At 45.1% G+C, this 12,595-nt stretch overlaps 1 protein-coding gene across 43 annotated transcripts in view; it reads right to left on the bottom strand.

Moving 5' to 3' along the window:
* Nucleotides 1-12,595, bottom strand: part of EYA4 (EYA transcriptional coactivator and phosphatase 4) — a 296,887-nt gene that overhangs the window by 255,088 nt on the left and 29,204 nt on the right. For 23 of the 43 annotated variants that reach the window (XR_011522142.1, XR_011522141.1, XM_008532053.2 and 20 more), the window contains exon 1: nt 2,527-2,955. The exons of 4 other annotated variants lie outside the window; for them this stretch is intronic. The gene's annotated coding sequence lies outside the window, so the exon portion shown is untranslated. Of the gene's footprint in view, nt 1-2,526; nt 2,980-3,410; nt 3,698-12,595 lie in introns of those variants that run through there. 16 more of the 43 variants (XM_070557214.1, XM_070557222.1, XM_070557223.1 and 13 more) reach the window with 7 other exon arrangements.

Genomic DNA, 12,595 nt, shown 5'->3' with positions numbered 1-12,595 from the left:
AATAAATATTAGCTGTGAATATATACATATACATAAAGCTTTTCATTTTGTAAAGGAAAAATTAAGTTTCTAATGTCCAATAAAATACTTTAACAAAAGAGAGAATAACCAAGTAAGTCTTTTTATTTCAGTTATCATTGTGAAACCACCTCAATTATGATGGCCTTAAAATGTTCAAGTCTACTATTTTCAAGTAATTGAGAAAGGAGAACAAGCTTTTGAAAACTACACTGATTTTAGACCTCCACTTACCATGAAGGACAAGGATATATCCCTAATAATCACAAAAAAGAGACAGTTTCCAGATAATCTAATGATGTTACTTTCAAAGCTGTAACGTCAAAGGTTTTAACCTTGTGCAGTCATTTCTAAAACTTGGTTTAACTCTGAATGACTTACAACTTTTAATCGGGTGGAACAAACTATTTTTATGGTTTATAATAACAATAAAAATGGATGTAGTTATATCTGCCTTTGGTATTGTTGCCATAAAAATCAGATTCCGGCAGTCTAGCTCCACACAAAACAGTCAGTCTCTTGTTACAACTGCTACTTAGGATAATGTTATTTTAAAAAATACACAAATGCCTTTGAACGCAGTCTCCTGAAACGCACCATACCACAGATCATATATTTTGTTTTAGGATTCCCTCCTCACTCCCCTTCGTAATTTTTGGTTCTTCAGCTATAGACTGGCCAGAAATCTTTCAAAAATTTTTTAAAAGGCAACGTTTCCGTTTAAGGAGTCCTACCTGGGAAAGGTTATCGAGTATAGCCTTGTCCCGAGGTTCTAAAAACAAAAACAACCCAACAAACAAAAAGCCATCGTCAGCTTTCAATACTGTCAGTCACCTACGTGTAAATGAAACTTCAGAGGCTGTCGAGGGGGAGCCCGCGGTCGCTCAGCTCCCAGGGCTCCCACCTGGGTCCCGCAGGAGCCCGCGCGGAAACTGACAGACGCCCGAGGGCGCAAAAAGTGGCCGCTGACGAGAAGAGGAACAAAATGCCATATTGGAGAAGGTATGTTTCGCTCCGGCAATTACGTTGATCCCAAGGTGCCAAGCCAAAAGGGGTAAGGGAGAAAGAAAACTGTTAAGTATGAGCTCTTAATGTGAAACCTAACCTGTTGGTTCTCTTAGGTATCAGATTTTGGAAGTGTCTGTAATGACAGCCAGGAAAGCAAATTAATGGCCAACGGCCCACTGGGTTTGAACACGAAACTCCTGTTACCTACTCACAGATCAAGTACACAGCACACACGCACACAGAGGTGCTCCACGTGGAACCGCTCTGAAACCAAAACACACGCCCGTCCCTATTCTGCACCTCGCAGCCCTCGGGTTAGGATTCATGAATGACCGCCTGCCGGCTCGGCGGAGCAGGGGAGAGGCGCAGGGGGCGCGCGGAGAAGCCCGTCTCCAAACAGCACCCTCCCACACACGCGCTCGCCAAAGCCCAAACCCCAGCAGCCTCCAAGAGAAGGGAAAGGGAGGTGGTCGTGAGGGGAGGCGCTGCCACTCCAAACGGAGAAGAAGCGACAAAAATTAAACTGCGCTCTGCTCCGGTTTCCCCAGCGCTCTGCCACGGGCCTCGGTCCGCGAATTCCCTGCCAGCTCCAGGCCGTTCCGAATAATGTATCCACAAAAAGAAATATCTTTAAAGTACTGCTAAACGAAAGTGCTCGCTGCTGCGTGGCGCAAAATAAAACAAGCACACGCACGGTCTGCTTTCCAGCCCCGCGTAACGACGCCGAAGCAGCGGGCCGTTTCCGTGCCACTGCACCCCCGACCCAGCAGGCTTGGGACGAGAGAAACCTGCTCTCCCAGCCAGGTCCCTTGGTTCGGAGAAGTTATAATCCCTCCATGGCATCCGCGACCCGAGCCAATGAACGCGACTGCTCTGACACGGCGCCTCTGATTTCACGGACCCTGGCGCGCTGCGGGAGACACCCGGGCCACGCTACACGAAGCTATGGAAGCGGGACGGCCGCCGTTCAAAGCCCGGCGCGGGCCGCGGGATGAGAGCACCGGCATGCACCCAGCACCACGAAAGCCCAGGCGCCGGGCCTCCATGGGACCCGGTCAGCATCCTCGCGCCTGGCTGATCGAGGGAGTCATCACAAAGTAACAAATGTCACAGGGGGATGGAGGGGAGGCCCTAGGGCTCGCGCCTCGGAGCGGCGGGGGCGGAGTGCCGAAGCGGAGCTGCGCACCGGGTTCGGCGCGGGCTCCACCGCGGCCCCCCGAGGGGCACGCAGGCTCCGCGGGGACCCTCAGGGCCGGGGGTGTCCTGCAGGGCAGAGTGCACGGCTGCAGTCCCAGCGGCTGGGCCCTCGGGCGGGCGGCATACCGCCTCGGGGCGCCCGCAGGGAGTCGGCGCCCCCACACCGTCCCGCCGCGCGTCCTCGGTCCCCCGCGCTCGGCGCCCCGGCGGAGCCGCGCACGCTTTCCCGGGCGAGGGTGCGGGCTCCCTCCAAGCCGCGGCCCGGCGGGCCCCGGGGCGGCGGTCCGAAGAAGGGCCACTCACCTCCTACCGCCCGGACCGCCGCGGGATCCCGAAGTTCAAGCGCCCGTCCCAGCCGCGGATCCGCGCGTCGGTATTCAGATATTTATTCTCGTTCCTTCCAGTGTCGAAGTTTCCCCTTCGCGCTGTGCCTCTGGTGAAAACAGGACATCCCCTTCGGCCACCCCCCAACAAATAGCGTACACAAGTGGGGGAGAAACGGGGCGGGGGAGAAGCCGGCTCCGAGGGGGAGGAGGAAAGGCGAGGAGCCAAAACTCCGGGCTGACGACAGGAAAAACCAGGAGGAAAGAAAAGGAGAGCGCGCCCAGCAGCCGCCGCCGGCCCTGCGCAGCCTTCCCCAAAGCTCTGGCCCCTCCGCCAGGGGAGCGACAACTTCACGTGGCCGGCCCGAAGTTTTGCGCGGAGGCCGGGAGCGCCGGGCGTGCGCCCCGCGGCGGCGACCTCGCCCTGCGCGCCGGGGGGGGGGCGGGGGACGCCGCCGGCGCCCGAGGCCACTGGGGGCGGCCGGGGACCTCGGGGCAGGCGGCGGGGGGCGGCGGCGCTCGGGGGACCGGCTCCTTTTTATTCGACCTCGGGGGGCTGCCTCTTGTCATCGTTTGCGGTCCCGCGTGGGGACCGCTCGGGGCCCCGGGTGTCCCCGGTGGCGCCGCGGTAATCTCCGCGCCCTCCGCGCCGCCCCCACCCCGCCCCCACCGGCCTGGCTCCGGCCGCTGCCACCTCCTGGCTGGGGGAGGGCCCCGCGGCCGCACTCCCCTCCTCGGACCGGGTAACCGCTGTGTGTCCCCACCTGCCTCTGCGGGACAACCCCCAAGTGGTCTCTAACTCTGCGGCTACCCCGTCCCCCGTGTGGGCCACGGCGGGCCCTCTGCCGGACTCGTTCCACTTACCCCAAGGGTGGAGACACAAGGGACTTCGCTACTTGCAACAACGTAAAATAAAAACCAATTCACGCCAGACTGGGGAGCTTTCTTTGAAGGGAGGAAATACCCTTTTTAGGGAAGATGTATGCTGGGAATGAGCAAGCAGTCTGGGGATAGGCTGTGCTGGGGAGGGCCTGGGCCCCTTCCAGCGCTGGGCGCAGGTATAGGCATCCCTCCCAGACGCCCAAAGGTCAGGCGGCGACGACTGACTTCCAGGGCAGCGTCAGAGCTACCCCAGGCACATTGCTGAAGTGACATTTCATGCGTAAGCCTTCTGCGCCTTATGCACCGGCGTAGGGTTTAACATTCTATATGCACACGAGTGAGTATCACAGCCAGAGGCCCCAGCAAAGGAGCCAAGAAACAAACAATACATTTTGCATCCACTTAATCCCCTCTTCCTAAAACCTATTGTCTATTTTAGGAGCATCCTCTTTCATTGTCACATTGATTATAAGTGTTTTAATTTATTGGGAATTTACTGTCAGGCATTACTCTGGTCGCTTATGGTATGTATAAGTTCATTTAATTTTCACAGCTCTGTGACGGTGATTGAAGCCAGTAAAAGAGCTGAGGAAACTGAGGCCCAAAGAAACCTAAGTAACTTTCCCAAAGACAAACCCAGTGGTCTCTAAACACCAACCTGTGATTCTACAAGCAGCTGTCCCACTGCTTTAGAGGTGGCCTGAGGGATTACAAGTTAGCTGGTAAAAATTACTCCTATTCAAAGAAAATTTAGTTTAAATATATTATCAACTAAAGTATATTCTGTAAAAAGTTCAGAAAAAGATTTCACCCTCTACTTCGCCTTGATCTTTATGCAACTGACGTGAACACTAAGTTCAAAAGCAGAAACAAAAAGTGAATACTTGTAGTTTCGATTTATTTCTCAATTAGTGGGGCATTATCTGCCATGATTCCCAGGCAATGGAAAAGTTGAGGTTGTAAATTCAAACCGATGAAGGTGCTCATGGGGCTCTCATCACTCACCGTTCTTCCCTGCAGATTTATTTTGAAGGGCTCAGGCACTGCCAGGCATAATGTTTCCTTTTCTGGTTCTCAGGGCAGAAAGGGTTCTGGCCATGGGTTTGGTCTAGAGCACATTGTGGCCTGGAGAGGCTGCCAATTAATAGAGGGAAGTAAGAGGGAAATAGCAACAGGCAGGTTTAATTAACTTTGCAGATCTTATTTTTCCCATATTATAGGTGAGAAAACTGACTCCGAATTTGTAGCAACTTGCTAGTAAATAGCAGACATAAGATCCAAACCTGCGTTTGTGTGACTCCAAAGAGCCCTCTTACCCCTTGAGGCTATTATTACTAGTGGTAGTAGGCAGAAAAATAGTAACTACTTTTAGTACAGTGTATATGTTACAGGAAAAATATGCAATTTAAATGTTTCGCGAATCATTCAGGGTCTAAGAGTGCTCAATGGCAATAGCAAATATCTTATAAAAATTAACTACAATGCTGAATTTAGTAGTCACCTCATAAAGCCACAATTTTTTAAATTTCATTTTGTTAGAAAACCTGATGTGTTGGTTTGACCTCTAAATAAAGGTAAGGAGATGTATAATTTGGATAAAATAAAAATTCATACTCATACTTCAGTACAGCAAACGTTCACACAAATATAGCTTTTTAGCATGTTTCTTTACTCCCTTCCAAAATCAAATTTTCAGCAATACTGACCTCGCTTTCAAGTTACTTTGCTCCCACATAATTTTTCGTACATAATCATAAGAATATGTGTACAGAAGTTACCCCCAAAAAACCAGAATTACATCATAATATCAGTTATTCAGCTGCTTCTTACTATGTTTGAATCCATCTAGTCTTAAATATACATATATTACGTGGATACCACTAGGAACAATACAAAATGTCACATTTTCAGTCCACCTTTGACATAGGAAGTTGAACATAGGAAACAAAGAATTTTAAGTTTGCATAGGCAAAAATGTATTACTTGTTTAAACAAGGCATTATTTCCAGCATTTCTGTTGAATACCACTTTTATAATTATTGCCATATAACCTGTAATATTATTGAGAATATTTTTCTTTAAATAAACTATTTTTATTAAAGAAGTTTATCTGATAAAGGAAACTTTATAATTGTCAAAAATGGAAAGTCAATACAACTTGCCATGAATAGATGACCTTACAAATGAATGTAAATTATGGAAATAAAAATGATTTATCCTGTACCACCTGAAATTATCTGACACAACAGTTTGAGAAACACTGTTTTAAAGAGTTACATTCCTTTTGTCCATCCAGCTCCTCAAAACATGTTTTCAAGCCTTCCCTTTCCTTTATGGTAGAGAAATGTGGAGTCCAAGTTACTTTTAGGTATTACTTTTTAAATTTTGTTATTATTCAATTGTTGATTTTCTTGCCTAAAATATACTTGAAGTATCTGAAGTTGAAGTTTTCCAAATTAATTTATTTTTTTATTGTTTTTCTTACTGTCTGTCTTATGGTAAAATTCAAACAATTCATAAGCACACAATTAAAAACCCAATTACTCTCCTGAGAGAATATACCAGTTTCCCATTGCCCTCCCTCGCCCTTGACTTCCCCCCTCAATACACACTCCATCTTAGGCCTTAACCACCGAAAAAGAAACTTTCCAACCGTTACCATCATGAAGTGGCAGCATCTGTTGGCCCAGGCTGGTACTGCAGCAAAGTTCTACATGGCAGTGAAGAGAGGAGGAAAAAGTAGATCCTTGGGAGAAGTTCGAAGAGCCTGAAAGAACTTGTAGGGAAATGCTGAAGTCTGAAATCTGCTGGAAAATTCTGGAAGTGATTCAGAAACACTAGCAGGTCCCACATGACAGGAATCAGGCCATCAGAATATCCATAAATGTTCAACTTCATCTGAGATAGGACATTTGTTGTGGGGGGAGAAAAAAGTGACTTTATAGTGGAAATAAAAGATTCATCTATTAGCAATTCCCTTAACCAGCCCCTGTGGGGCAGGATGCTTCTGCAGTTGTCATCTACTATTCGTTTATTTTTCAAGCGTACATGGCACTGTTTTCGCATTGGGTTTTTATACGAGTCAAATTAAACAAACAAAGCCCTGTAGGAGTTCATAACCCAAACGTAATTTTTATTTTAATTTCATTTTAAAGTAATCTTAAGGGAAAACCATTCCATCACTTTAGTGAGAACAAACCTTAGGTTAAAAAAATGGAATAAGACGTTACATTCAACACAAAAGAAAACAGAAGACTGAATGTTTGTAGAAATAATCCCAAGATGGATCTCTTGAGTTACTCCCTGTTGGTGTACCTTTGAACTCCAGCTGGAAGTATACACAATCCTTAAAAAATAAAGTCATTCAATTGTTTCTTAGTAAATTCTAAAGCAAACCCTTTGAGCTGTGAGAGAATGGACTTTCAGAGACCAGCATCTTTATAGACCAGGTTTAATACTGTTTTATTCCACTACTCTACCAATGAGCATACGGAACCAATGAGGATAAAACCTGATTGCCCAGGAATCTAAAGGGCTGTGCTGCAGGTTTTCTAAACTTTCTGAGTATTTTGCACAAACAGATCAAGCTTAAAAAGGTTTCTACTGGTTTGTGAAAATGAAGAAATCAGATCTGCAGTGGACCTGTTGGGTCATTCTCTTCTGCCAGGCTCTTTGCGGAACTTCCTCATTCTTGGCAGAATCTCTAAAGAAACGGAAATGCACACTCTCGGGGAGACAGCTTCATTATATTTACTTTTCAATTCTCTCTTAACATTTTTTCTCAAGTTAAATCCTTCTAGTACCATATTATGCAATTCTACACTATCTTCCCTGTTTACACCCAGCCTTCAGATGTTTATAAACAGATATCGTGCCCACTTTTAGTCATCTGTTAGCCACGTTAAACAAATGTAAGGCCTTTTAATCTTGTTTCAGTCAGTCTCTCCAAGCCCTTAATCATTCTCATTGCTCGTCTCTGAACTCTTTCCAGTTTCCTAGATGTTCATTCTTGTTAGAGGTATCCCCCGGTGAATGCATTGTTCCAGGTGTGGTCTCATTAGCATCCTAGAATGAGTCCTACTGGTTTTTATTTCTGTGGTATTATGTTTTGACTCCACTGCAAATTCCCACCAACTCCTGCTACTTCCATATTCTAACAAACCTACATACAATTTTTTCCTCTATTTTCACTTCACATAGTATTCTTTTGGCATACTATAACAATGCTGATTTCTCAAGTACTTCAAATGCTGTTTTAAATCATAATAGCAGTCAAAATATGAACAATGTCACTTTGTTGTTCTTTCGTTTTCATTGGCTTATAACCATCTACACTTCAAAAGAGGAAAGATCCAAATAATCTCTTCTTTTATACAACTCTTTATTATATACCTTTATGATGTTTATCTGCTTATGAAAATGTCTGCCGATTATAATTTGAAAGTCTCCAGATGCAAAATTCAATGATTGGTGGAAGGAGGAATTTTATTTTATGGAAGGCAAATAAATCCATTTGACAACTTTAACGTAATGCATTTGAAATGGTTAACTCCAGTACCCATTTATTTTTATACAATATCAAAGTTAGGGGGATTAAATTGCAATGATCCATTTAGACTGAATATTTTTCAATGAAAATATTATAATATAATATCACTGAAAATTGTAAAGAAGGTTTTCTAGTGTCCATTCCTTCCACTATATTTTAGAGCACAAACTTTTTTTTTTAAGATTTTTTTTTTATTTTTCCTTTTTCTCCCAAAGCCGCCCGGTACATAGTTGTGTATTTTTAGTTGTGGGTCCTTCTAGTTGTGTAGAGCACAAACATTTAAAAACAATTTCTTTATACAATGTTTTCCCATTTTAAGTGTATATTCTCAGCCCCACCCACAACCCCAACACACATTAAAATGGCTTTCCTGCTCCCTGATTCCTTCATTCTGCCACCACTCCTCTCCAAATAAGTATCTCAGGGTATCTATTTCTCAACCTCACTAAATCCTAGAAATCTGACTTCTGCTCCTGTCCCTCTACTGAGACAGCTCTCTTCCAGATCATCAGTGGTCTCCTAATGGTCATTTCTTAGTCTCCATCACCCTTGGCTTCTGGGAAGCATTTCATATTATCAAGAGCAGCCTTCTCCACTTTCAGCTTCCATGATCCTCTCTCTATCCTCTGATTGCTACTTCTCTGGTTCCTACAAAGCTTTCCTTTTTTTTCTTAATTCTACTAAAATATACGCCTAGACATAGGTTCTGTTCTCTTCCTTCGCTATATTCTCTCCTTTTAGAATTTCATTCACTTCTCCAATCTCTTCTTTCACCCCTAAATGGGCAATTCAAGGACACCAATCTCGTTCCTAGAAGGCCGAGCATCCTCAACTGCAGGGCCTGTTGGCACCTCAAGCTGAACACACTCAAAGCTGAATGCATCACCCATCCTCTACCACCAGCTCTTCTTGTTAACTTAATCCTCTTGATGGCACCACCTTCATCGAGACTCAACTCTTTGAATTCGTCCTTCACTCTTCTTCCTTTCCTTTCAAATACAGTAAGTCAACAGCACAAAATTATTTTGCGTTGGTAGTGTCTCTTCATCTGTCCTTCCATTTCATTGTCACTGCTGCCTCCCCAGGCCCGGTTCCACATCTGCCTCTTCTGTCATCATGGGCATCCCCTCCTCTAGGCTCTTCTCTGCCATTCCATTAGACAGAGATATGAGTTCTTCTTTCTCTAAAGTATAGCTCTTCTCTCAGTCAAAAATCTCTAGTAAGTTCCAAATGTCTCTTTAATAATGTGCAGACATCTTAACCCAGCGGTGAACTCCCCAGAGCAGAGCTCGCAAAACAGAACCTCGCACCTTCCTTTCCCTCTCTTGCACGGTAACTTATATCTAGCAGTTGACAAATATTTACTTAAAAATAATAAAAATTAGGTGCTTAAATGAAGGGCGACCAAATACTCCCGTTGATAACCTGAATGCAATAGAGCAAAGAACGTTCAGTGTGATGGGGCCCTTCCTCCTGTGGGTTTACTTAGGCTTTTGAGAATGCCAACTCCTGTAGGATCCCCTTTGGGCAATTCAATGTACTCTTTAAGACCCAAACAGCTTTCCTCTTTTGTATTCTGCTTTTTACTATTCCACACTAGAGATATAAAGCATTCTGCATGTGGCCTGCATTTCAGGATCTGTGGCAAACCATCCCAACTTAATGATACACTTTCCAAAGCAGTCTATGAGTTAAAAAAAAAAACAAACAAAAAACAGAGATTGTAGCACACGTGGCTCAAGTGGGGAGCTTGAGGACAACTTGCCCACCGCGACGGCAGAGGGAGGGCTGGGTTAGAAGAAGGCAGGAGGGGAAGGGTTTGGGATGACCGCTCTGCGCGGTGCCTCACGTGCTGCTGGGACGTAGGACTCGCCCATTAATATTGCACTGAGCTGAATGAACAGATCGGGCTGCAGCTCCCCCCCTAACGTGACTGTAGCTTAAAGTGAGCCAGTTACCCCATTTGAAACAAAAGGATGAGCCCGCATTCCTTTATTTCAAGGTGAAACGAACTAGTGCACGGGAAAAACTTTGTGGTCTCTGAAGTGCTCTATGCACGTGTGAGACAGGCCGCAGGGAGGCCTCTGTGCTGTCGCGCCTCAATTCTGCCTCCTCTGCATATTTGAGTGGTTAAGACGCTGCAGCCTTCTTCTCATTACCCTTCAAGCGAGAGGCAGTCTAAATTATAAGAATAGACCCTTTGTCCCCAATGGAGCCAATGAAGCTATTTTAGTTCTGAATGAAGAAAAAAAGAAAGAAAACCCATAAACATTTAATAATTGTTTCCCCGAATTGGTCCTATTGCCAAAAAATTGTTCATCACTACCAAGACTGAAGCCACCCAGGACATCAGTCCTGAGGAACTCGAGGACCTGGTGGCATGTCTAGTTGTCATCCTGGGTTTCAGGATATCAAATTCCTAAAACTCTCTTCTCTCACTGTCAAATCATTTTCTCAGTCCTCCTGTTCACCGACCAGTTCTCTGGTGAGTGGCCCTCCAGACAAGCTCCTCATTGGAACTTTCTTCTCCCTTGGCTTCTGTGGGGCTGCTCTGGCCTGGCCACCTCCACCTCTCTGACCGCCCCTTCTTCCTCCTTTCCTTGACTCCCCTCTGCTCACTTGAATGGGGATGTTCCTTAGCATCTGCTCCTGGCATTCAAGCATGCTTGCTCCGTGTAAGGAGGTCCAGAGATGAACCAGGCACAATCCCGGAACTCCAGAACATTTCAGTCCAGAGCAGAAAATGGGGCATTTAAAACAGCTATTGCGTGAGAGAAAGTGTCAAGCTCCTTGAGAGAAACATTGAGAAACAGGCTATTTTAGTTCAGAGCAGAGAGAGTTGCTTCGAGCTGAGGGGAGGAAGAAGGTAGCATTTGGACCCAGCCTTAGAGCGTGAAGCATGTTTTTCCCTAGGACTGTGTATACCTCAATACAACAGAAGCAGAAGCCATCGTCTCTCCATTCGAGCCTCCCCCAAACAGCATAGTCCTCTCCCAGTGTTGCCTAACCTATTAAGGGCACCAGTAACCTCTCAGCCACCTGCAGGCGGACAGGACAGAAGTCCCTTCATTCCTTCACCTTGTTCCTCCCATCCTTCGCTTTGCTCCCCTGTATTTTTGCTAATGCTAACTTAATCTCTGCCTCATTTACTCTCACACAGACTATGTGCATAGCCATAAAATCGGTTTTCCCATTTCTAAAGCCTTTTTCCTCTTCTCCTATCAGATTACTCACTTTACAACAGTTCTGTTCATAACACTGCTTTATTTTCTGAGGGAATAAACCTTTATGCCCACGTTCCAGGGCCTCCAGTCTCCAGGCCCATCCTGTCTTTCCAGTGCTCTCTGCTGTGCTCTCAGCATCAAGGCCACCCAGCCACGGGTAATCTTTAGTCTTTCTTGTGAATGTCCTCCATGGTTGCATCTGTCTTAGGTGTGGCTAATAGTCTCTGTAGTACGATGGTTACTGAGGCAGGTTGCTGGCAGGCTCCATTTCATTCATCTTTGACTCGTCTATGGTGCTCAATATAGAATGTTACACATGGTAGGCACTACATAAGGACGTGTTGAAGAACTCAGTGGTAACTCTAATAGATGGACTATAGACATACTGTCTGAGCCTCCTTGTGTTGCCTGGATCTCATTGAATGATACATTTGTATTAATTGGTACAGCTATAATTAAAAAAAAAAAAAAAAAGACAAGAAATCCTAACAGTGAGAACAGGCCTGTAGAAAGTGTCGTTCCATCTACTTCTTAGGCTGTGGTTGAGAGTGAGTTCATGGCATCCCACACTGTCTTTTTTGTGCAGACAAGGAAGTCTTAGTGTCATCAGAATGACAGGCTGCTTGTGTCTTGAAGGCACTGAGGCTTGTGTGACTCAGCTTCTCTTTTTGACTCACTGCTAAAAAGTTTAGAGCCCCTTTGGGACTCATCTGCAGGGAGGGCAGAGGCTGCGGTGGTGGGTCTTTTTCTATCGGCCCCGTCGCTGCGCCATTTGAGGCCCCACCCCGCCTTTCTTCTTTCTCATCTACTTGTAAGTTTTCTAATCATATTTTATCCATATAAAATAAATAGCTGCCAATAAATAAATAGCTTTTCAAAGAGTTCACACTATTTTGAAAGATTATGTAACAAAAAATGAGGCAAAGGTCATCCAGGCAAAGTATATCCAGGGCTAGAATTTTAGGAATCTTGCATTTTAAAAAATATATCATTCATTTTTATGAAGTAATTCCTTCTACTGTTTCTCTAATGTGCTTACTCTACTCTTATCAGCAACCCACCAAAAAGTTCCGGATAATTTACTTCTTTTCTTTTTTCAATAACAGTAAGATAATCACTGTCATAGAATAATTGATTTTATAAACTTATAAATAGATTTGGTTGTCATCTGGCTCACATTTCTCCTTCTCTGGCTACAGAACTCCAGTTGCAGAGGTGAAGTGACTGCTCATTAATTGTTGGAGAAATGGAAGTCGAATATAGACCTCAGCTCTTCCCACACGGACTGAAGTCCCTGCGCACCTAACACATGTATTATCGCGCCTGTGGGTGACAAATTTTAACAGGAACCCTCTAAATACAATATTACTTTTATAAAAATATGCAACTAATTG

The sequence above is a fragment of the Equus przewalskii genome, chromosome 9, assembly GCF_037783145.1.
Source record: "Equus przewalskii isolate Varuska chromosome 9, EquPr2, whole genome shotgun sequence".
Classification (NCBI taxonomy): domain Eukaryota; kingdom Metazoa; phylum Chordata; class Mammalia; order Perissodactyla; family Equidae; genus Equus; species Equus przewalskii.
This window is presented reverse-complemented; position numbering and strand designations above follow the sequence as displayed.